General features: G+C 38.3%; 1 protein-coding gene across 1 annotated transcript in view; it reads right to left on the bottom strand.

The window, feature by feature from the left end:
- The window catches only part of LOC143039817 (uncharacterized), a 37,219-nt gene extending 31,157 nt beyond the window's left edge, over positions 1 to 6,062 (bottom strand). Inside the window, exon 1 of the mRNA XM_076210066.1 lies at positions 5,953 to 6,062. The gene's annotated coding sequence lies outside the window, so the exon portion shown is untranslated. The remainder of the gene's footprint in view (positions 1 to 5,952) is intronic.
- Between the last annotated feature and the right edge of the window lie 2,164 nt (positions 6,063 to 8,226).

Genomic DNA, 8,226 nt, shown 5'->3' with positions numbered 1-8,226 from the left:
CGTTTCACCTACATTTCTGCTGGAAACAAAGAGGGACTTTCTAAGGTAGTCTGGGAGTCACTGTTTTTTTACATTCAGGGATGTGCGTTGAAGGAATGGAATACACGTTACTCCAGTGTTTTCATTGCCATTGAGGACAATGGTCTGTTTAGGTAAAATATAGTTGGATTATCTGGTCAAATTCTATGTTCACGTTCTTGTGTTTCATGTATATATATATATATATATATATATATATATATATATATATATATATATATATGCATATATGTATATGTATATATATACATATATATATATATATACATACACACACACACACAAATTATGTGTACATACGTGTATGTTGTGTCAAACATCCGAGGAGTGGAATCAAATAACCCTTGCTGTAACCACACAGACACACACACACACACACACACACACACACACACACACACACACACACACACAGAGAGAGAGAGAGAGAGAGAGAGAGAGAGAGAGAGAGAGAGAGAGAGAGAGAGAGAGACTCACGCACACACACACACACTACACGAACATTACCATACCAAAAACCACCAACACATTGTTCTACTCCAAAAATGTACTTCCGTTACGACTTTTTTCATTAAATCTTATCGTTTCAGTTTACTTCTCGTATTTTTTATTCTTTCCGTCTTTCTGCCCACCTCTACAGCATACATACGCTGACAGTGACTGTAGGTATTGACACGAATTTTTTGTAAATACCTGATTTTTGTTTGCATGATTATGTACTGTCTGTTACCTTTTGGTATAATAAATCAATGAAATCAGCATTCGTAATACAAAATCTCAAACACCCGTCCTCATTTCGTTGGTAAGCCCCTTTCCAATTTCGTTGGTAAATTGATCGAAAACGGGACCAAGACGCTGGGTGCTGTTCGCTTTGACATTTCTTCCTTGACCAGCCCTTTCGGAGACAGTACGCCCGGGACCTACTTCAGAAGCGAGTTTACTGAACATAACAGCTTATAACCGAACCACAAACTGAAACGCAGGAGAGGCAACACAGAGTAAAGGCAGACTTCTTCCTGTTGCTGAATTGAAGTACAGCTTGAGTTTCCCTCTCAATTGAAACACTTCGAGATGTACAACCTCAGCATTTCTGGATAGAGTTCAAATTGTACTTTAGTTCACCAACAGGAAGTCTGTCTTTGTCCTGTGCTGCGTCGACTGTGTCGCCTGTGTCAGGTTTCGCTTTGGCTTATAGGACTTAGACATTTCCCACACGAAGACAGCCTTAGGCACCTTAACATACACCCTCTGGAAAGACGATGAAAGCGGGGTGATCTAATGTAGGTATCCACGTGGGTCAAGGGGCTTAACATGGGTGATGCAGACAAGGTCATCATATTAAGACAGCAGGGAAGGAATCGCCGTTTTCTTATTTTTTTACCAGACGCCTTTTGATCAGACTCCTCCATTCATAGTAATGGACTTAAATTGGACAAATTTAGGTTTAAGAAGGAAATAGTCGAGAACTGGTTTACCAACATCATGGTTAACGAATGGAATAAACTCAAGAACCATGTATTGAGCGCTGAAACCACTGGTGGTTGCCTTAAGAGAGGATAAGAACTTTATAGATAGGGATGACAGGTGGCAATGAATATGTAACTGCCTAGTGTAGGTCTTATGGTCTCCTGCAGTCTCCTCTATTCTTATGTTCTCATATACACAACTATCGTTTCATTTTCATACACATTTTTCTTCCTCCCCCACAAACACCTCTTCTGTGATCGAGGGTGGTCTCTCCTGGATGAGCCCATTGTCCCCCATTGAGGTAGTTTAAAAGGGATCGAAATGAGCGAATCAGGCCTCTTTAGTTTAACATCCCACACAAAGGATTACAAACGATTACAAAGGCGGAACATGCCGACAGGAGACCTTTTGGTCCATAACTAGGTCGGATGAGCAGGGATGTTGTGGTGTATGTGTATATTAAGGGCATTGTACGATTGCCATGCATTGGACTTGAGAGTAGATTGGGAAATACATGCCTTCCCCCTTTTGTATATAAACACTATGAAATTTATTTATATTAACTGATCAAAATTATTGTATTAAATTGCACTTCCATTACGCTTTCGAAGCGCACGCACGTTTTTGTTGTTTATAAAATTAATACACTCTTTTCCCTTGTAATATACTTTCATTAGCCAGCCTCGTACAGGGAGGGTCGCCGTGTAGGTGAATCTGCCCTGCCGTGGATGTACTATGCCTCGCTGCATTGTTTCAGACCCAGGCGGTGGGCAGGAGACGGGGATGACCCTTCTTCCACGAGAAGCTAAGATGAGAGGGAAACGAGGATGGTGGATGGGAATGGAATTAGTATGTGTGTGCATTGACTTGATTACCTCCCTTATAAGGGGGGAGATATTATACATGGAGAGACGTTGAAACAATGGGCAGACTATCTAACGAAGGGGAAAAAAATCGACAACATGTGTAATAACAAACCCCCCACAAATAAGCATCTGCCTACCCGAGGCATTGGTGCTTGTGGCAAGGGAAGATCAGTGTGTAAGGAAATGAAAGGACTGTGTATACGAGTGGCTGCTCCCAATGAACTTCTTTTTTTTCGCATCTCGAGAAGCAGAGGGAAGAGGAGGCCGACGATAATTATCTTTATCGACAAGCGGAAAAGGGATGTTGGTAATTTTATGACAAGTTGCTAGAATGACGGAAATATGAGGTAGATTGAAAAGAGATGTTGTTAAAGAGGTCAAGATGTTTGTTAAACAAAAAGTGGGTTCACCCTTGTGGATGTGATATTCCTCACGTGACCTGATCCCGTGTGATCAGAGCAATATCGTTGTAGCGATGACTCACTGGCTCTCGCATAAACGACAGGATTCCTGAACTTCCTGTGTGCGCTGTGGCTGCAAATTAATATGGCCTTCATGCCTTGCCCCTGCGTACCCTACGCCGGGAGGAGCTGAGTAGCTACGGACTCTTTATGGGGCAGGTAACAGTCACTGTTGGGAATCTGACGTTTGTGGCATGCTTAAGTAATTCGGAGGTTCTGAAGGTGTTCCATCATGGCAAAGGTGACGCTCATCATATTTGGCATCATAAACGCGTTGGTAGGTTCAGTTAAAACCATCAGCTTCGGACTTTGCAACTTAAAGCAAAACTACCCCATACAGAAAAAAAGAATTAGTGCTCTAGACAGTCGTTTGAAGATCGTTGAGCCATGAACGATCATCGTTGAGCGTAATACCACCGAGTAAAACGTAACTTTAAACGGACATCATTGTTGACCTTCGAACGAGTTAGATGCTTGGGGTGTTTGTCATCTGGCTCGATCCCGAAGATTATATAACATTGTTGGTGTGACCAACTGTAGATAGAAGCTTCGTTATAGATAGATAGATAGATAGAGTTTATTTGGCAATGAATCAATATACATGAAGTGCAAATAATGACAAGAATACATAGTTAGGAATAATAAATGCAAATTGCCGAGGATAACACAAAAAGCATGTACGCTTATTTCCATTGTGGTCCTCATCAGATTGTTATTCTACACTAAGTCACGCTGACAACAGACGTAGGGGGTTAAGGGGACCAGAGACAATCATGTGGAAGTTCAATGCATGGCAAGAACTGGCTTCCCAACAAAGTGGTTAACGAATGGAATAGACTAAGTAACCATGCATTGAGCTCTGAAACCATTTGTCGGTTTAAGAGAAGATGAGATAGCTTTATGGATAAGGATAACAAGTGGCAATGGACATAGAACTGCCTAGTGTAGGTCATAGGGTCTTTTGCAGTCTCTTCCATTCTTATGTTCTTTGAAATGCTCCAACCTACCAGCTTCTCTGTCGCTCTGCGCATGCAGATGTGTGATATTTAGGTCACACGCGGACACTATCCTTCGTTTGTTTTGTTTATTTGAAGAATGTTCTGTTGATTCTGCCGCAGTGGGAGTTGCCAGCTTCCAATTTCAATGCTTTAGTCTTTATACGCTAAGAACATAAGAACATAAGAATAAAGGAGACTGCAAGAGACCATAAGGCCTACACTAGACTACACGCTACTTCAGTCCCTATGCCCCGTCAAGTATGGTATAATATGTATAAATCTTCTAGTGCACGGTTTCCCAACCTGGGGTGCTGAAATCAATTATATATAAGGCAGTGGTTCTTAACCTTTTTTGGCAGCGACCCAAAATTTTGCACAAATCAAGCATCGCGACCCAAGCCTACATAGATATTCGAATTGTCTTTATAAGTAATATGGTTATGCTTTTAAAAGCGGGTTTTATTTATTTTTTATTTAATCATGGTCTGCTTAGAATCCTAAAACTAAGCATCATGTATTTTAATTATTACAGTATATAATTATAATAAATTTGTAGTGGAAAATAATTATTTTCTGCAAACCCTTAGCGACCCAATAAAATGGCTTGGCGACCCAAATTTGGGTCGCGACCCAGGGGTTAAGAACCACTGATATAAGGGGTGCTGAGAAGTGTTGCACACAAAAATCACATTGATATACAGTATGTATCATTGATTACCTAATTGTGCATGTTTGACTTTTTCCATGCTATTTTATTTTTCTAGGGTGTTCTTATTTCTTCTACAAACAATGTTGCCAATTTGTTTCAGTTCTAAGGAACCAAGAAAATAAATCGTCAAGCGGTACACTTCACTTTCTTTTATCCGTCTAATAACAAAATAGGGGTGCTGGACTGCTTAGAAACGACAACAGGGGATGCTATGGTCGGAAAAGGATGGGAAAAGCGTGGGAAACGCTGTTCTAATGTTTTGTGTCCATTAGAACGAATCGACTAGCTAACAAGACGCAGGAGGTGAGATAAGCTGTGACTGGAGAAAGGAATGATACATTTATCTCAGATAAAAGGAATGGAAAACATTATAGGAGGTTTGTTTGTACAGAATGAAAAAAACATCAAGAGGACAATACAAAACAGTTTGAACAATGGCATGAAATTTGGGCGAATATTTTAGAATACTTTCAACAAAGATTGATTAATGTATATTTGTAGGTATAGTTACAATTCTGTCTATCGCAATTAAGCTACATGCAGTTAAGTAAACGCGTTTAAATAAATATACAGAGGTCAAATGAAAATAGTGACATCATCGGAAAAAAAAAAAAGTTGATTACTTGTACATTTTTACTATTCCTCCTTTCTGCTACCTTCCGGAGATTACCACACTGGGCTATTTTTCCTCCTACCTCCGATTAATCGGCGGTACCGATCACCTCCATTACTTTTTCCGCCGTAAAATCATTATGATTATGGCAGACTATTTTGTTTTTTCAACAATGTACATAGAATGTCATGTGATATGTTAGAGGAAATTTATTTTCCTCCAGCACATTAAATTCCTTCCCGAAAGCTGTGGGATTTCCTCCAACAGACGGAGGAAAAAACAGCCGAGTCTGATAACGCTTTAACCCCTGACTACGCATTTTCAGGACCGTCAGTCGACATCCTACGTTCTAACTCTTCAGAAAATGACTTCGATGCTGAAATAAAACGTCAGACAACTCTCTTGCCACGTGTGGCAACTATGGCACTTTTGCCCTGATACTCCTAATGAATTTTGGGAACTTGCTACAACATTGAAAAATAACGTCGACATCGCAAATAAAGGAAATGTCGACACTGATCGAATCGAATTCAAAACAGACATGACGTAACTTTTAGTGACACCGTCTCCAGTTATTACTTAAGATATGTGTGATGATAACTTGCATTTTATGAAGTACTATTGTCACGCAGTGTTCTACAAATCAAATAATGTAAAGAGTGCTCACAATTTTGTAGATAGTTCCAACTTATGAATCGGTTGTGAACCCCATGGGACCCCCGAGCCGAACTTGAGGACCACTAATTTTCATAAAAAAAAAAATAATAATAATAATAAAAATAAAATAAAAATCACTTACTTGTAAAACAATGCCTTTAAAAGATTCGCTATATTTTATTCCACTTCTGTTGTCCAGTCAACCGTAATCGAAAGGCCACTACTACTCAAGTATCAACTTCTCAACCCTGTAATGAGGACTGTGTTGCCAGACATATGAACATAATTCCGCTGTACTGATCGTTCCTCTAAAACCGCTAGATTAAAACCTCATCTAGCAAGATTCTAGTTTCTTTCTATAATACATAAAATTAAATGCACATTAGGAGTTTTTGGCACACTTTGCTTTTTTACATAATTTCATTCTGGTTTTGCTGGTGTGAATGTATACAAATAATGCATAAATGTTTTGATAAGTTACCTAATCAACTAATCCTCCCTAAATTTCTCTGCCTGCCGTAGTTGTGCATGTTGAAAATAAAGTTTACAGTAACGCTATGAAATACTCAAATGCACAAAAACCTTCGTACAATCTTAAAACGATGAGAGTGAGGACGAGAAGTGAACAGCTTTTGCTTATTGCAATGCCATACTTTGGTTTAGTCACTAAGCTAGAATTCTAGCAGGTTTAGAATTATAATCAATGTGTAATGTATTGTCATCCTGATTTTAACTATATTTCTAATCGTGATAAAAAGGAAATTGTCACAAATCCTGCTAAAACTCCCCGGAAGCCATCACAAAATATAGATAGAGTTAGCAGAAAAATTGATCAACAGGCAACACTAGGGAGCAGTGACGGGACCGTTAAATATGAGACGCAGAGATGTGCTCGAGTTACCATATTACAATTTACTAAAATCATTATTGTATCAATTGTATTGAACAAGTCCAGTGATTCTTAGAAGCTAAACTAGAATACTGAATTCTAGAATCTTAAGAGAGACTCAAATATGATAAAAATGCTATCGGAGAGAAGAATTTGAGAATTTTTTTACAAACAACGACCGTGAAAGTATGCAACAGTAGAACAGGATGCCACAGACGACGGAATGACGACAACACAACAAGTGCAGAGGAAAATATACATACAGCTATTCTCATTTGCATAACTACGCGTATAGTAGCATGACCATTCGTGTACATCCATTCACATTAACATTAACACATGTATGTAGACATGAATGTATTCCTCTGAAATTAAATAAACGTGTATGGCCGTGCAATGTGGAGTGATACATTGGGTTGTTACTAGCGAGTCAGAGTGACTAGACAAAGCAAAAGTACATAGTAGAACTCAAAGTTCCTTCGTCCTATCTGTCGTCTTTCCTCGTTAGCATTTCCTTGGAAATAAGCAGTATTTCTTGCCCTCTGGGTAATATCACACCATTGAGGTAAAGTAAAGGAGGTTGCAAGGATTCAAAGTGGGTAGCAGAACGCAAGGATAATCTTTGAATGGAGATTAATCTTGTTATAAACTAATTACACAAAACTAGACCCCAAGTGTGTCAGTAAAGTATGTTTAGCTGGTAGATTTTACCCTAGTTGATTGCAGGATGGAGAGTAGAAATTGTTTTTTATTGCCAAAATAATGTCGATTGTAGTGTTTCCCAGTTAGGCTACAAGGATTTACAACTTTATTTTTATAAACAACTTCGCTACCATAGCGGTAGCTCTTAAATATAAACCTCTTCACATCTATCAGAACGTGCAAATCCAATCATAAAAAAAAAATTCAATTTCTTACAACCGCTATCATACCTGACCAAATAAATAAATAAATAAATAAAAAAGATTTACGAAAACACGTGAGCTATGAAACGAGACATTCTTCCGGTTGCAATATAAATATATTCCATGGCCCACTTTACAATATCTCTCCATTGTTATCTCATCCTTACCTGGAAAAAAAATCAGGACTCGACAAACGTGTGACCTACCAATCGTAGTAAAGTCAAAGACAAGGACGTCAATCCTACATCTTATCACCAAACATTAGCTCTTATCAATTGGACGGTGATAACTTTGCCTCTGAATACCTACTTTGTATTTTTCAACTTTATATATATATATATATATATATATATATATGTGTGTGTGTGTGTGTGTGTGTGTGTGTGTGTGAATATATATACATATATATATATATATATATATATATATATATATATATATATATATATATTCCTATTAAATCCTAAAGTACAAGTGGCGTCAATGATTTTAAGAGAACATTTCTCTAACTCTCTGTATTTCCTTTTCTCTTCATATTTCAAACTCTGAAGGAAATAGTAAAAGGCTTCAGAATGTTGATTCATTTTACCGACAGCTGTTTCAACCATTACAAATGGTCATC

Source organism: Oratosquilla oratoria, chromosome 27 (assembly GCF_046742065.1).
Source record: "Oratosquilla oratoria isolate Oo_2021 chromosome 27, ASM4674206v1, whole genome shotgun sequence".
Lineage (NCBI taxonomy): Eukaryota > Metazoa > Arthropoda > Malacostraca > Stomatopoda > Squillidae > Oratosquilla > Oratosquilla oratoria.
The sequence above is the reverse complement of the archived record's forward strand: the minus strand, read 5'-3'. Positions and strand labels throughout refer to the sequence as shown.